The following is a 17,999-nucleotide window of genomic DNA, read 5'->3' as shown; positions in this document are numbered from 1 at the left end:
GTTTCAGTCAAAGTATCTTTCATTTACTCAGAAACACTCATGTCTCTTTTCAATTTCTTTTTTATTTTGAGAGGTTAAAAACACTGAGATTCTTTGCAACACTTTTAAAAATATGTTTTTAATGTCGCAGCTGTACTTCAACCAATAAACCAATATGCCTACATCTCTTTTACTTTCTTCCTTTCCTAAAGAGCACCTTAATGAAAAACCACATGAGAGGTCACACAGTAATGGAAGGGAGAAGAAACTTGGATTCAGAATATGACATTCTCAATTTTTGGAATTTTCCAAAAGGTCTTGGATTAAAGGTGAAAGTAGGAACATTTTCTCCAAATGCTCCCCAGGGTCAACAATTCTCTGTATCTGAGCATATAATACAATGGCCTACAAGGTTTACAAAGGTGAGCTGTGTCTTATTGCACCACTTTGACCCATCATAAAAATTAAATTATTCTCAGGATGTAATGATTTGGTACCAGTCAATATTCAACTATCAGTAAAGAGCTACACATAAATCCAGCCAATATCCCTTGCCAGACAATAGGGCAAGAGGGCATTCTCAGTGCTGATACAAACTTGATGAGATGGGAGTGGTGGGGGGAGGCATGTCTCCTCTTCTGAGGAGGGAGAGAGGGAGGATGGGACTGGGAAGTGAGGAGGGATAGGGTTGCCACCAAGATGTGAAGCAAACAAATTAAAAACAAAATGAATAAGATGAGACAAAAATGAAAACAAAACAAAACAAAAACACAGCCAATATAAACTGTTTTTTCGTACCATGACTGTGATCAATGAAAGAGTTCACTTTTCAATTTTATTAATTTTGACACATTTGCTTATTTTTTCCTCTTTCTGTACATCTTGCCTGTTTTTTAAAATTCATTTTACTTTATTTTTAACTTTTAAATATACATTTATATTATCACACATATAATAAGCTACATACAGCTTGAAGGACCATGAAACAATTAGGGATTTTATAAATGTTAAGTTCATAGTGTTTTGCCTATTTGTATTTGGCAAAAGTGTAGAAAACATTTTTCCTATTTTAGTGAGTCTAAAACTCTGAATGTAAATCAATATCTATCATATCTCATCTCTATCAACCAAAAAATTTATGTCTAGACCTAAAAACATGTTAACCTCTAAACAACAAAGCTTTATTGTAAAACTAAACCATCTGGTCTTCAATCGCATCAGAGACTTGAGAAGGAATAAAATTAACTATCTGAGTAAACAGGAAGTGAAAGTTAGCAGCTTCCAAAATGAGGAAATGACAGTTCACTGCCTAGTCAGTCACCCAAAACTCTATAACACTGGAGCATCATCTTCAGCCTTCTTGCCCATTATATCTGACAGACATATTTATGAAGCAGGAACTATTGAGGACTTGCTTACCCTGTCTTGGCAGAGTTTGTCTATCGACTCTGCCTGCAACCAAGGTTGCCCACTTTTAGGAAGAATTCTGTCTGTGGCAGAAATGCAGCCATTTTGTCCAATGGCTTGTTTGTCACATTTAAAGCCATCTCCATAAGGAGGTACTTTGATGCTCATCATCTTCTCTGAGGTAGGCTGGGTGTTTCCAGGCAGTAATCTGTCTTATTGACAAAGTATCCTTAAAATCATAAAATACCTTTAAATGTCATATTTTGTAGATATCTGAGGTTTTTGAAGACCTTTTATTTTATCTTATGTTTCTATACAATCCTATCTATCTGTTAAACCTATGTTTATATTCTTCTGATGAAAATAGACTAGTAATTGACATGGCCATGAGTTGATCAAGTTACTTGTATTACTTAATTATCCTAAATAGCCTGCAAAAGCAGCTTCAAAGAACTGGAATTAAACCCTGTATTATAATTGAGTTCTATGGGTACACTACCTCCTATTAGAATAGCAATATATTTAACGTGTGTCAAGAATAATCTTGAATTTTAATTCTATACCAATGTATTTAAACAAATTATTTTGCATCAATATACAAAATTCTGTACCAATGAATTAAAAATAACCTTGTTTGTGAGTAACAGTTAAGGCCTTAAGTTGAGGAGTAGATTCAATAATCTACTTTTTGTCCTGTCATCCCTATATATTTCTTTTTTAATTAATTTATTTTATGTATACAAGTATATTGTCTTCACGCACACCGGAGAGGGCATCAGATCCTATTACATATGGTTGGGAGGCACTATATGGGTGCTGGGAATTGAACTCAGGACCTCTGGAAGAGCAGCCAGTGCTCTTACCCACTGAGCCATCTCTCCAGCCCTCATCCCTATATAGTTCTATATTCTCCCTTCTTTCTTTTCTACCCATATCTCCATACTTAATAAAGAAAGATAAGGGAAAAAAGGAAAAATTCCCTGAGTGAGTCCAACCTCATTTTCTCTCTGAATATGACCAATAGTAACTTATAGCCAACTCCCAATGAAAATAAAATCTATAGCCCAAGGAAATACAACCAAAAATGCTACCCGACCCCCCTTAAGGTAAATGGGGCATCATTCTCTTTTTAAGGTTTCTTCTGCCTGATTTTGGATGACTAGTACCTCGTTAGGGGCTAAAATACAGTTAGAGAAAATGTGGTCCAGTTTCTATGTGTGGAAAAACTCTAGGCTTAATAGAAGTCCTGTGTGAGACAGTCTGAAACACTGGACCAATTGGCATCAGAATCTTTCTTCAAAGCTATTCTGGGAGCTGTCTTGTTCTGATTAGGGACAGCAAAGTGAAAGATGCAGGATGTCAGCATCCAGCATGCTGAGAGGAATGGATCCTGTCAGGAATGATCTAGCATCAGTGTCCAGTTCTTTTGTCCAGTTCTGAAAACATATAATTTCTCACAAGCATTATACAGTCCTAACATTATTTTTAAAAAGTATGAGGTATGCAGGATGTACAGAACAATTAAGACTGGTTCTCTGCTCTTCATATGAGCAGAAGTAATACACCTGTTAATTTTCATTCATATCATGCAAAGAATGGCATCTAAAAATAAGTTACAGGGATTCTGTAACCAAGAAGAAGCATTGTCTATGCATAGACATTCATGACTCAGCCAGTCTCAGAGTTATTGCCATGTAGTGGGATTAGCAATGTAAGTTACGTGCTTGTTTCTGCAGCAGTTTGAGTTCATGTAAATATAGACTGACGAGTTAGGAGTCTCTCTTTCATCGATGTCTGTTTTGTTTTGACTTTCTTCTTTTAAATGTATACTTTATTTATTATAACTTATTCACATTACATCCCGATTGCCATCCCCTACCACCTCTGACAGAGGGGGCTCTCCCACCCTGACGGTCTGGCAATGGTCTACTACTAGGTCTCATCTGTATAGCCTGTATCCTCCTTCTCTGTTTGCCTGCTAGGCTGCCTTGTCTAGAGGCAGGGACCAAATAGTGGGTTCCAGAGTGCATTTCGGAAGTTCAGCAGTCCCCCTTTCCCCAGGGAGAATTGGAATTCTATCAGTTACATCTGAGCAGAGGGACTTGTTTCTCTGTATGCACTGTCGTTGTTGGATGCATAAGTTCACACAATTCTCTCCTACTCCTTTGTCGAGGTCTGAAGGCTCTGATGGTGTCCCTGTTGGGCTCCTGCTTCCTCCATCCCTCAACTCTGGCATACCACTTGAAGTTCTTCTCCCATAGTCCTGCTGAAAGTCCCCGCATCTGTCTCTGTACGCCCTGAGTGTAATCTCTGACAGGAGGTCTATGTTGGGCTAATATCCACTTCTAAGTGAGTATATACCATGTGTACCTTTCTAGGTCCAGGTTACCTCCTCACTCAGGATGATCTTTTCTAGTTCCATCCATTTGCCTGCACATTTCAAGATTTCCTTGTTTTTTGATAGCTGAGTATTACTCCATTGTGTAAATGTGCCAGAGTATCTTTACCCGTTCTTTGGTTGAGGGACATTTATGTTGTTTCCAGATTCTGACTGTGACGAATAAGACCTGCTATGAACATAGTTGAGCAAATGTCCTAGTTATATGGTGGGGCATCTTTGGAGTATATTTTTAGGCGTGGAATAGCATGTTCTTTGTGTAGAACTCTTCCCAATTACCTAAGAAAGTGCCAGATTGATTTCCAAAGTTGGTGTACAAGTCTGCACTCCCACCACCAATGGAGGAGTGTTCTCCTTTCTCCTCGTCCTTGCCAGCATGTGCTGTCACTTGAGTTTTGATCTTATGCATTCTGATAGGTGTAAGACAAAATATCAGATTAATTATGATTTTCATTTTGCTGATGACTAGGAAAGTTGAGCATTTCTTCAAGTGATTCCCAGCCATTTAGTATTCCTCTGTTGAGAATTCTCTGTACCCCATTTTTAATTGGGTTATTTGATTTGGTGAAGTTTAATTTCTTCAGTTCTTTATATATTTTGGATATTGTCCCTTTGCCAGATGTAAAGTTGGTGAAGAACTTTTACCAGTCAGTAGGCTGCCATTTTGTTCTGTTGACACTGTTTTTTGCCTTACAGAATCATTTCACTTTAATGAGGTTATTTATTGTTGATCTTAGAACCTGAGCTGTTGATGTTCTGTTCAGAAGTTGTCTCCTGTGACAATTAGTTCAAGGCTCTTCCCAACTATTTCTTCTAACAGATTTAGTGTGTTTGGTTTTACGTTTGTAGCTCAAAAGATGGCAAAATTAGTAATAATAAAATCCCTTATCTTCAACTGTATGGGTAAGCACACCTGATCTTGATTCAATTTTCGTAGTTGGATCTATCAAAAAATTCTCCATTTCATTTAGATTTTCCAATTTTATGGCATATAGGCCTTTGAAGTAAGACCTAATGATTCTTTTGATTTCCTCAGTGTCTGTCATTATATCTCCCTTTTCATTTCTGATTTTGTTGATTTGAATATTCTCCCTATGCCTTTTAGTTAACTTGGCTAATGATTTGTCTATCTTGTTAATACCAAGAACCCACCCTTGGTTTAATTGATTCTCTGAAATGAACTCTTTGTTACTAATCTATTGTTTTCAGCCCTGAGTTTGATTATTTCCAGCCATCTACTGCTCTTTGATGCAACTGCTTCTTTTTGTCCTAGAGATGTCAGGTGTTCTGTTAAGCTGCTAGTATGGGACCTCTCCAATTTTTTTTATAAATGAACTTAGTGCTATGAACTTTCCTCATAGCACAGCTTTCATTGTGTCCCTTTTGTTTGGGTAGGTTTTGCTTTCATTCTCATTGGATTCTAGGATGTTTTTAATTTTTTTTTTAAATTTTGGCCCTTGCCCAGAGCTTGCTGAGTAGGGAGTTGTTCAGTTTCTATGAGCTTTTAGACTTCCTGTTATTTCTGTTGTTGTTGAGTCCCAGCTTTAATCCATGGCGGTCTGATAAAATGCAAGGGATTATTTCAATCTTCTTGTATCTTTTGAGTTTTCCTTTCTCACTAAATATATGATCAATTTTGCAGAAAGTTCCATGAGGTTCTGAGAAGGTATATTGTTTTTTGTTTGGGTGGAATGTTCTGTAGATGTCAGTTAATTCCATTTGATTCATGATGTCAATTAGTTTCATTATTTCTCCATTTAGTTTCTGTCTTGAAGAACTGTATATTAAGGAGAGTGGGGAATTGGAGTCTCCCACTATTAATATGTGGGGTTTGATATTTGACTTAAGCTGTAGTAATATCTCTTTTATGAATGTGGGTGCTCCTGTATTTGGAGTATAGATGTTGAAAATTAAGATGTCTTCTTAGTGTATTTTTCCTCTGATGAGCATGAAGTGTCCTTCCCCATTTGTTTTGATTAGTTTTGGTTAAAAGTCTGTTTTACTACATACTAGAACAACTACTCCAGCTTGTTTCTTGGCTGTGTTTGCTTGGAATACCATTTTCCAGCCTTTTACTCTATAGTAACGTTTATCTTTATTGCTGAAGTTTATTTCTTGTATGCAGCAGAATGGTGGGTCCTGTTTTTGTATCCACTCTCTTAGCCTGTTTCTATTTATTGGAGAGTTGAGGCCAGTGATTTTGAGAGATATTAATGACCAGTGGTTGTTGCTTCCTATTTTTTTAATGTTTGTAATAGTAATGTATGTGTGTGCTTCCTTTATTCTGGTTTTGTGGATATGAGGTTATTTATTTCCTTTGTTTTCCTGGGTAAATTTACTCTCCTTTGGTTGAAGTTTTCCTTCTAGTATCTTCTGTAGGGCTGGATTTGTGGCTAGGTACTGTTTAAACTTGTTTTTTTCATGGAATACCTTGTTTCCTCCATCTATGGTGATTGAACGTTTTTCTGTGTATAGTAGTCTAGGTTGTCCTCTGTAGTCTCTTAGTGTCTGTATGACATCTGTCCAGGCTCTTCTGGATTTCATGGTCTCTGTTGAGGTTATCTTTCTGCCTGCTTGCCAGCATCCAGACCTTCCTAGGGCAGAAACAGTGAGCAAGCTGAAAAGAAGTCTAGAGGTTGGGACTTGGGTGAGAGAACAAAGTCCCATTGTCCTCCACCCCAGAGAAGCCTGCTGGGCACATATCTCTGCCCAAATATCTTTCTTCCTGCTCCTCAGCACCCAGACCTTCCTAAGTAAGAAACATCAAGCAGAGACTGGGCATGGAGGAGGTAACCTGGGTGCATTGTCTGTACCTACTCCCTAAAATCACAGATCATCAGAGACCACCAAACCTGTTAACACGAGACATCACAATGCACAGAATTCAGTCAAAGAACAGTGGCCTGGTGGCCTCTTCTGGGTAGAGGCAATGAGATTTTGGTCCTTCACCTTAGTGCCCTTCTCTGGGCTTTCTCTCTGATTGCTAGCTGTTTGACACACTTCTTATGAATATAGTGTCTGTTAAATTTCTGACACTGCCTCAAAACAGTGATAAGAGTTCTATTTTGTATCATAGCCTAAGAAATTTCAATGAGAAGTAAGAGGATATTTTTGCTTTGTCAGTCTCTGAAAAGGTAGAATAGCATGGCAGAAGTGTGTGTGTGTTTGTGTGTGTGTGTGTGTGTGTGTGTGTGTGTGTGTGTACTATACTTGCTTAGATATTTCAGATAAACAGTCAGCACAAGCAAGTGATGTGAAGACATTTTCGTTTGGAATGATGACACTGTGAGCATGCAGTACATCTTAGTGGGACAAGAACGATTTAAGAACTAGAGGAGATGATGGCATCGTGCTCATATACCAGCAGCAGGAATCAAGAATCTGAGTTTTCACCTTCTGTCTCCTTTTCCTTCTGTCTGTAACAGTACCCAATAAAATACTCACTCCCAATTTGCATTGACTCTTTCCGTGTCAGGTAAATATCTCTATAAAACTCCTCATAGGAATGTCTGAAGAGTTGTTTCCATGATGTAGCCAAACATTCAAAACCACATTAGATATAAAACCTAATCTAGCGGCCAGTGAGTATAGAGATGGGTGGAATCTGATAGCACACCATGGCCTTCTAGAACATTACCTTCTAGAACAACACCTTGCTGGTATTAGACAAAAATTTAAATGTGTGCACTATGTAGCTCAAAAGGTGGCAAAATCAGTAATACTAAAATCCCTTATCTTCAACTGTATGGGTAAGCATTTGCAAATTAAGTGCTCAATTATACTCAGAAATATTATACTTGAATTTTTCACAAAAGTTTGATATATTGCTAATAACTTTCCCTTCTTTCAGATTCTTCGGTCTGTGTGTAGTGAGATCTGTAGGCCTGGATTCAGAAAAGCTGCCCAGGAAGGTAAGGCTGTCTGCAGCTTTGATTGTATTCCTTGTGCAGACAATGAGATTTCCAATGAGACAGGTAATAGGCTTTCAGAGAACTTTCTGACCTGTTCATAGGAGTCAGCAATACTTAAGAAAATGGAAAATGACTGGAGAGAAATAAGAGATAAATTTTGTATCTGGTTTAGAGATTTAAGCATTGCTGTTAATTTTATCACCCCTTTAAAGGACACAATCTAGATAATGAAATCATCCTAGACATTTATGGTTGTTCCACTGCAGAAATTAATTTCTGAAGAAAGCCTCTTTTCCCACAAGTTAACAGTCTTTTTCATTTCACCATAGATGCAGTGTTTTGAGCAACATTTCTTTATTCTTTCAAACCATACTCAGTCACACATAGGATTTACTTAAAGCTTGGTGTTTTTTCACAGCCTTTTAATGGTTGTTCACAGTACAAGTTGATTTTTTTCAGAGCAAGTGATTAGTGAGTTGGGTTTGAGTTTTACAGTACATATAATCTATCTATATCATAACTAAGTTCCTTTTATTTTACCTAAAAGAGATTGTTTAATATAATTTGTTTCTGCATTCTTTGTCTCCCTTTTATTAAGCATGAGTCTTTTCTCACACAGTATAATCTGAATATATTTCCCCTTCCCTCTACCTTTCCCAGTTCCTCTCCAACTCTTTTTTTATTTTTATTAATTTTTTCTTGTTACATCTCAATGGTTATCCCATCCCTTGTCTCCTCCCATTCTTCCCTCCCTCCCATTTTCCCCTTATTCCCCTCCCCTATGACTGTTCCTGAGGGGGACTTCCTCCCCCTGTATATGCTCATAGGGTATCAAGACTCTTCTTGGTAACCTGCTGTACTTCCTCTGAGTGCCACCAGGTCTCCCCCTCCAGGGGACATGGTCAGATGTGAGGCACCAGAGTATGTGAGAAAGTCATATCCCACTCTCCACTTACCAGGAAACTGGGACAGAGGGGAGGACATCCTATTGGGACTCTAGATGAGAGAAGCATGGGAGAATAGCCAAGTAGAAGGATCCAGAGAATCCTTCAAGTAGAACATTATGATAGGCAGATTTGGGCACAGGGGTCCTGCTCAAACTAAGGCACCAGCAAAAGACAATACAGGCGGTAAACATTAAACCCCTACCCAGATCTAGCCAATGGTCCTCTCCAACTCTTCTCTCATGCTGTTCTACTTCTTATTTGGCTCTTATTAGAAAAGAACAGGCTTCTTAGAGATAACACCAACACATAACAAAATAAAACAAACACCATTGTATTGAAGCTGTGGAAGACAAGACAACAGAAAAAATATTAGCCCCAGGAGAGTGCACAATAATTAGAAACTTACTTGCTTACACATTCGGGAATCCCATAAAAGTATTAAACTGGAAGCTGTAGTATATAAGCAGATCATCCAGTGCCAACCTGTGTAGGCCCTGTGAGTCCTTCTCTGTGCATTCATATAAATATTGCTTAGTTGGTACAGAAAGCCTTGTTATTCTGGCATCCTCTGTCCCATCTGTCTCTACTTCTGCTTCTGACTTATCTTCTATGAGGTACTGTGTGCTCAGAGAGGAGGGAATAGTTGAAGGCATCTCAGAGATGTGTGTGCCAAGGTCTCTGTGTCTGAGTCTGTCTGTCTGTCTGTCTGTCTCTCTCTCTCTCTCTCTCTCTCTCTCTCTCTCTCATTCTCTCCGTATAATGTCTGGGTATAGGTCTCTCTCTTTGTTCCTTTTGCTGCAAGAGGAAATTAGAAAGACTCTCTGCTGGTGTCTGAGGAAGGCACTGATCTATGACTATTGACAAAATGCAATTAGGCGTCATAATTTCAGACCAGTGGTATTGGTTTTACCCATGGTCTCTTGGTTATCTAATTTCTGGACGTTGCTTGCTCAGGTAGCCATCAGGAATAGGTTCCATCTCATTTAATGGGTCTTGACCAAATAAGACATTAGATGGTTACTCTAGCAAGGTTTGTGCCACAATTATTCTAGCATCTTTGGTGGGCTGGATTAAATGTAGATTTTTTTTAAACTTGGTGGTTGGATTCATCTTTTCACTTGTCTTTTGTCAGTATAAAGGGAGACTTTCCGTGTCATAGACAGTGTAATATGGAGTTAAAGGTTACATTTAGCACCATTTTGACTTCTCTGTGTTCAATGAGTTTTTGTGTTCTGTTGTCTTCAGAAGTGGGACTTTACTGTCAGTTTTTGCCGAGCAACCTATGGTTTTGGGAATAGTTTGGATTATTTGGGGATTTACCCTTTTATCCAACAACTCAAATTCATTTAACCTAGACCTACAGGACTAGAAACTTTGTTAAAAAGAGATAACCATTTGGGTTTCCATCTTCCTCTATATTTGGAGATTTCATTAGTATCACCTTCATATATTATAGAAAGTTTCCACAGTGCTAGGTTTTCATATTGCCATCTAAATGTCATTTATTTCTAACTGTGCTTCTCCTTTTATTTCTAACTGTGCTTCTCCTTATTCCTTCATTCAATTCTTTCTCATTTCTCTTTTCATAGGTGTTTTTCCTATATCCACCCCACCAGCTCACATCCACCCATAAAAACTCTTCTATTTCCCCATTTCATCAAGATCTATGTAACCCCCCCTAGTTCCTTTATCTAACTGTTCTGTGTCTATAGAGCTTAGATTTGTTTTCAATTGTATAACACCTAATATCCACATATAAGTGTATACATGCCATGTTTATCTTTCTGGATCTGACTTACCTCACTCAGGGTGAACTTTTCATTTCCATCCATTTGTTCAAACAACTTACGATGTAATTTCCAGGGGCCTCCCACTGCTGTTTGATGGCAGAGTTCCATCCCCAGAGAAGGGAAGAAAGAGTGGGGCATAGTAGTCAGGGGAATACTGCATCTCAGACTAGTAGCAATCAGATAACTTTTTATTTATTCTGGGTTCACAGAACAAAGTCGGAGTAATGATTATCCAATAATTACAGATTATGTTTGATTTTTCATTATATGTTCAGGATAACAACTTCAGTCACAATTAGAGAGTTGAAATACAACAGACTTTACTTTATTACAATACTTATCACAGCATTTATTTCTTTCTTTCTTTCTTTCTTTCTTTCTTTCTTTCTTTCTTTCTTTTTTGTTTGTTTCTCTGTGTAATTGTCATTGTTGTAGACCAGGCTGGCCTAGAACTCATAGCAATGCACTTGTCTCTTCCTCCCTGAGTGCTGAAATTAAAGATGTGCCACAACATACTCACCTTATAACTCCAATTTAAAGAATCTAAAGAATGTCTTCTCAAAAGCAAACATATTTATTATACAACAGCCTGCTTTTATTTTCACAGTGTTTGCAGTTTTAAAGTTCTCCAGATAAACAGAAAGTATCTGAAAATGTCTTTTTATGAACATCAAATATGCATATGTAATTTCATTTATTATATTGTTTTATCATTTACACTATAAAGTGGTAAAAGGTAATTTTACTTAACTTATTTTATTTACTGAGTTCTATCCCTCCAGAGGATGTATGTTGAATTATCCCCTGTCTTTAAACTACATTTTCAAGGGGCTCTAAGAATATTGTAAAAGGAAGTCTTGAATCAGTAACCAGTTCTCTTGGCCAATCAGAGATTGTAAATTTTTCCTGTTACCCTGTGCCAAGTATACTGTTTGTGTTTGCTTAGAGATGGCTATCATCAATTGTTTTCTCATGCTACCCCCAATGCCTCTGGATTTGAGATGTTTATATGTCTAGAAGCTGATTTCTGGATATTTTTCTTTGCAGTGTGGGTGTTTTTCCTTGGTTTCTTTTTCTTTTTTGATTTTTTTTGGAGTGTGATGGCTGTGTGTATTCTGTTTTACTTGCTGCTCTGCTGATGTGTTCACAGGAATGTCTGCGGCTGTTGGAGGTTCATACACTGGAATTAATTTCAAGAAGAAAAGTTGAAGACAATGGTCTTTGTGATATGTTGTGGATGGGATCACAGAGGATACAGAAACAAAACATTTTATCCTATAGAGCTGGAATTGAAACTGAGGAGATGGGATCTCAGGAGCAGTAGGACTGCTATGGGTTCTACTTTAGTTTGCTTGGTGCCCTGAGAAGAGCATCACTTGAGTCAGCAGTTGGTTCCTGCTGGAGTTTGGATCTGAGACAAAGCAACAGGTGGGGGCAGGAGGGTTAGAGGGAGACGATCTGTGAAATCCACAAGAGCAAGGAAGGCTGCCAAGCCCGTTCTGCTGCAGAGCTGGGAAAGAAATAGAAGGGTTCAGTCTAGAGAAACAGTGAGAGGGAGAGAAGGTCTTTGGGCAGCCTACCTGGTTTTCTGGCAGGCATGGTCTGTGGTTTACCAGGGTTTGCCTTCTGGAGTAGGAAGCTGGGCTACGGTGAAGAGTAGAGGTAAGTAAAGTAGGAGAGAAGGATCTTTGGGATCCACAGAAGATGTTGGCAGGGTGGAAGAGGGGCTGCAGCTGGTGTTCTGTTGCAGTACTAAGGACCAGACTGGGGGATTGGGTCTGAGAGACAGAGATGTACACAGAGAGAGAAGGTCTGCAATCAATCTGCATGGTTTTCTGTCAGGCATGTCCTCCACCTGGTTCATTTTTTGTCAAGTTCACTCTTCTAAAATTCCCCATATGCATTCAATATATCCCATGTGTGCTGACCCTACCAACACTTGCCAACTCATCTCATCCTTAAACATCTCTTTACCAGTTACATGTTTTTAAAAATCATGCTCATCTTCACTTCTTTAGCAATATTTCGTTTTAACTATATTGCCTAGAGAAAGAGAACTGCAATCATCAATACAAACTCCTACTCTGTTTTCTGTTAGCGACTATATTTTGAAACCATATGATCAAATTTGGGTGAGCATATACTTGATAAAATTAAAAATTAACAATATCACTAATTCAATATTGTGGAATAAGCACACCTATTTTTAAAGAGAGGAGTTATGCCTAAGTAAATAAGGTAATGAAACATATATCATATATTTTACTTAAGTCAGACATGGAATTCTGTACTTGAATCACACACTGTACAATAGAAAATCCACAACAAAACACTAATATTATAAGCAAAGGAGTAACTTATAAGTGTTGAGAAATAAGTTCAGAAACTATCTTGTGGAAAAATTAATTAGAGTGCCATGACCACTAATGGAAAAAAAACCAGGATATCAAAAAAAAAAAAAGAGATTTGATTCTTTTGAAAATAAACATGATAAATGTTTAGCTCAAAATACAGAACAGAGAAAATATATTAGTGAGGGAATAGTTTTCAAAGTAAACAAAGGTTTAATGTAATAGAAACTTGGCACTATAAACTGGGGTGTATATGTTTTTAAATCAAGATAAAACGTTCCAAAATTTAGGAGCAGAATATTCAAATCTTCCCATTTTGAATATCTAGAAATATTTCAAAAGCTCTCCCCCTTATGTTAAAAATTAATGCTATAGCTAAATGTAACAACATATTACTAGCGGGGGATGAAAGCTCCATTTCTTTCCAGTCACTCCCTCTCATCTCCACTCCCACCCATCCTTCAGTCTGCCCTTTCTCTTCAGAAAAAAGGAGGCCTTCCATAGATATCAACCTGACTTGCCTTATCTAGCTGTAGGATGAGGCATATCTTCTATTGTGAATAGACAGCATAGCCCAGTTTGAGAAAAGGGATCCAAAAGCAGGCAATGTAGTCAGAGTCATCCCCTGATCCCCCTCTAGGAGTCCTATGTAAAGACCATGCTGCACACCTCTTACATATGTGCAGAGGCCTAGGTCCATCCCATACATTCTTTCCATTTGACATTTCATTCTTTGTGGGTCCCTATGCGCCCAGGTTAGTTGATTCTATAGGGTTTCTTTGTAGTCTGCTTTACCTTTCTGGCTCCTAACATCTTTCCCACCCTCTTCTCACAGGATTATCCAAGCCCCACCTAAGGTTGATCCTAGTGCCTGAACTGTTACTGTGCTGTTCAGCAAGTTGTCTGTTGTGCCTATGCACTCAAGGCTATTTCGCATTTTTTCTTCTATAAGATTTGTTTTATCCAGTTTTATGTTCAGGTCCTTGATCCACTTCAACTTGAGTTTCAAGTAGTATGTCAGATATGGCTCTATTAGCATTTGCCTACATGCAAGCACCCAGTTAGACAACCAACGTTTGTTGAAGATGCTTATTTTTCATTGTATAGTTTTGGCATTTTTTGTAAAAAAAAAAAATCAATTTCCATAGGTGTGGCATTAATCCTGGGTCTTTGATTTGAGTCCATTGATCAACCTCTCTACTTTTATGCCAATACCATCTGGGTTTCATTACTATTTCTCTGTAGTACAGCTTGAAATGAGAGAGCAGTTCTTTTATTATACAGAATTTTTTGGCTATTCTGGGTCCTTGTTTTTCTATATAGAGTTGAATATTGTTCTTTCAAGGTCTGTAAAGAATTGTGTTGAAGGTTTGATGGGAATTAGGCTGAATTAGTAGATTTCTTTTGGTTAGATGACCATTTTTAACTATGTTTTCCTACCAACCCATGAGCATGGGAAGTATTCCTATCTTCTGATTATCTTCATCAATTTAATTCTTCAAAGACTTGAAATTCTTGTCATAGAGGCCTTTCAATTCCTTGGTTGTAGCTATCCCAAGATAGCTGACATTATTTGAAGCTATTATGAAGGGTGTTGTTTCCCTAATATCTTTTTCAGTCTGTTTATCATTTGTATATAAAAGGGCCATTACTTTTTTTAAGTTAATTTTGTATTGAGCCACTTAGTTTAAAGTGTTTATCAAATGTTGGAGTTTTATAGTAGAATTTTGGGGTCACTTATTTATACTATCAACTCACCTGAAAATATCAATACTTTGATTTCTTTCTTTCCAATTTGTATCCTCTTGATCTACTTTAGTATTTTTCCTATAGATCTAATTTAGATCTTATTAGATCTAATTTATTACTTATTGCTCATCTAAGTACTATATTGAATGGATATAGAGGCTTTCTCTCATTTCTGTTGCTGAAGTCCAGCTTTAATTCGTGGTTGACTGATAAGATAAAAGGAGTTATGTGACTGTTCTTTTATCTGTAGAGACTTGCTTTGTGACCAAGTATATGGTCAATATTGGAGATGTTTCCTTGACAAGCTGAGAAGGTTAATTCTTTGGTTGTTGGGTAAAATGTTCTGTAGATATATGTTAAATCCATTTGATTAATAATATCTATGAGTTTCATTATTTCTCTGTTTAGATTCTGTTGGGATGACCTGCCCATTGGTAACACCAGGGATGTTGAACTTTCCCACTATTAATGTGTGGGTTTCAATACGTGATTTAAATTTATATATATACATATACATATATATATACATTATATATATATATACATATACATATACATATATATATTCAGAATTTTGATATTATCTTGGTGGATTTTTCCTTTGATGTGTACAAAGTATCCTTCCCCATCACTTTGATTAATTTTTGTTAGAAGTCTATTTTATTAGATATTAGAATGGATATTCCAGCTTGCTTTTGGGATCTGTTTCTTTGGAAAATCTTTTTGTAACTTTTTCCCTGAGAAAACATATGTCTTTGGTGCTAAAATGTATTTCATGTATGCAGCAGAATGATGGATCCTGTTTTCCCAACATTCCTGTTAGCCTGTGTTTTTTTATTAGGGGATTGAGTCCTTTGATGTTGAGATATATTAATGACCAATGATTTTTAACTCCTGTTATTTTGTTGCTTTTGTTTGGGGTATGTGTGTGTATTCTTTCCTTTGGTTTTGTTGGAATGAAGTTTTTTATTTCCCTTGTTTTTTTGGGTGTAGTTAATCTTGAGTTGAAGTTTTTCCTCTAGCATGTTCTGTAGGGATGGATTTGTGGACACATACTGCTTTTTTTCTTGGAAAATTTTGTTTGCTCTGTCTATGTTCCTTGACATTTTTGATAGGTTCTATGTCCTCTTAGAGAAAGCAAGGAATCCCTCCAGGCACTTCTGGATTTTAGAATCTCTGTTGAGAAATACAGTATAATTCTGATAGATCTGACATTATATTTTACTTGGTCAATTTCCTTGCAGCTTTTAATATTTTTCTTTATTCTGTACATTTAGATTTTAGATTATTATGTGGTGTGCATATTTCCTTTCTGGTCCAATACATTTGGAGATCTGTAAGCTTATTTTATGTTTATAACCATTTCTTTCTCTAGGTTAGGGAAATTTTCTTTTATGATTTTGTTTAAAACTATTTCTGGATCTTTGGACCTCTGGAGTTCCTAATATCAGTGTATACTTGGTTCTGTGAGACCTCCAAGAAACCGATGGAACATAGATTTCAGGGAGTGTGGGTGTGGTTTAAGGCTATTAGGTCTCTTTTAAGTGGATATGGCAGGCAAATGCTTAGGGTTGGGTTTTAACAGTTGTCAGTAGTTTTAACAAGACAGCAGTAGAGTTGTGGGGCAGAAATTGGAGGACAAAGTTTGGGGTACAATTTACCACTCTTTGGTGTGATTTCAGTCAAGTTTGTGGTCAGGGGATTGGAAAGGGAAACACTTATCTCACATCCTTGTTTCCCAAAGGACTCTGAAAAAGCAAGAAAGGTTGAGGAGTGAGATATGGTGCACAGGGTATGTTGTGTAGTTTGTCCTAATTCTGTAGTCTTATGACTTATAAGTTAGATGGAACAAGGTCACAAATTCAGAGAAATAATGCAAAGACTGAGGAAAGCACTGGGCATCTTGGATCTTGGCATCACAGGCAAAGAATACTGTGAAGATGTGAGTGATTCAGGGAGTACTTAAGTATTTGTTTCTGAAACAATAAAGTAAGGTGATTTAGAAAGCATTTCAATGGGCTGAGGCTGACTAACAGCTTGAGGGGGGAAAGAAAAACATGGGGATTGATTTACGTCACTCATTTCTCAACAGATATGGATCAGTGTATGAGATGTCCAGAAAGTCACTATGCAAACTTTGAGAAGAACCACTGCCTCCAGAAATCTGTGAGCTTTTTGGCCTTTGATGACCCGTTAGGTATGGCTCTCACCACCACAGCACTGTGTTTCTCTGTTCTCACAGTTGTGGTCCTTGCAGTCTTTGTAAAGCACAGAGACACACCCATTGTCAAGGCCAATAATCAGGCTCTCAGCTACACCCTGTTATTGCCACTCATCGTCTGTTTCCTCAGTGCCTTGCTCTTCATTGGAAAGCCCAACACAGCCACTTGCATTTTCATCAGTCTGCATTTGGAATTTTGTTCACTGTGGCTCTCTCCACAGTGTTGGCCAAAGCTATTACAGTATTTATTGCATTCAAGGTCACTGTTCCAACTAGATTGGTGAGGTGGCTAATGGTATCAAGGGCCCCTAATTTCATCATCCCCATCTGCACACTAATCCAACTGGTTTTCTGTGCCATCTGGCTATTTACAAATCCACCCTTCATTGGTCAAGATGCTCATGCTGAACATGGTCACATCATCATTGTGTGCAACAAAGGTTCAGCAGTCACCTTCCACTCTGTCCTGGGGTACCTCTGCTTCTTGGCACTTGGGAGCTACACTATGGCCTTCCTCTCCAGGAATCTACCTGATACATTCAATGAAGCCGAGTTTCTGTCATTCAGTATGCAGGTGTTCTTCTGTGTCTGGGTCACTTTCCTCCCTGTCTACCATAGCATGAAGGGAAGGGTCATGGTGGCTATGGAAGTTTTCTCTATCTTGGCTTCCAGTTCAGCACTCCTTGGCTTGATCTTTGCCCCTAAATGCTACATCATTTTGATAAGGACAGATAAAAACTCTTGTCTTGATATCAGGCACAAAACCCATTCAAGGAGGAAAAATCACTTAAATTTTAGTTAATAAAAAATACCACAACAAAACTCCAGATACACTAAATCTGTTAGAATAGAAAGTGGGGGAAAATCTCAAAATCATTGGCACAAGAGACAATTTCCTGAACAGAACACCAACAGCTCAGGCTCTAAGATCAACTATTAATAAATTGAACCTCTTAAAATTGAAATGTTTCTATAAGGTAAAGGACACTATCAAATGAATAAGATGACAGTCCAATGATTGGGAAAGATCTTTAACAATCTTATATCTGGCAAATGGCTGACACACAAAATATATAAAGAACTCAATAAATTAAGCACCAACAAATAAAATAACCTGATTAAAAAATGGGGCACAGAATTCTAAACAGAGGAATCTCATATGACTGAGAAGCACTTAAAGAAATGCTGAGCATCCTTAGTCATCAGGGAAATGCAAATCAAAACAACTCTGAGATTCCATCTTCCT

At 37.6% G+C, this 17,999-nt stretch overlaps 1 pseudogene across 1 annotated transcript in view; it reads left to right on the top strand.

Annotated features, from left to right (window-relative positions):
- LOC311591828 (vomeronasal type-2 receptor 116-like) overlaps positions 1-17,555 on the top strand; it is a 35,738-nt pseudogene extending 18,183 nt beyond the window's left edge. The window contains exons 4-6 of the transcript in view: positions 174-401; positions 7,635-7,758; positions 16,625-17,555. The product of the transcript in view is annotated as a vomeronasal type-2 receptor 116-like (transcript). The remainder of the gene's footprint in view (positions 1-173; positions 402-7,634; positions 7,759-16,624) is intronic.
- The last annotated feature ends 444 nt before the right edge of the window (positions 17,556-17,999 follow it).

The sequence above is a fragment of the Acomys minous genome (genome assembly GCF_964271855.1).
Source record: "Acomys minous genome assembly, contig: scaffold_93, whole genome shotgun sequence".
NCBI classification, from domain to species: domain Eukaryota; kingdom Metazoa; phylum Chordata; class Mammalia; order Rodentia; family Muridae; genus Acomys; species Acomys minous.
This window is presented reverse-complemented; position numbering and strand designations above follow the sequence as displayed.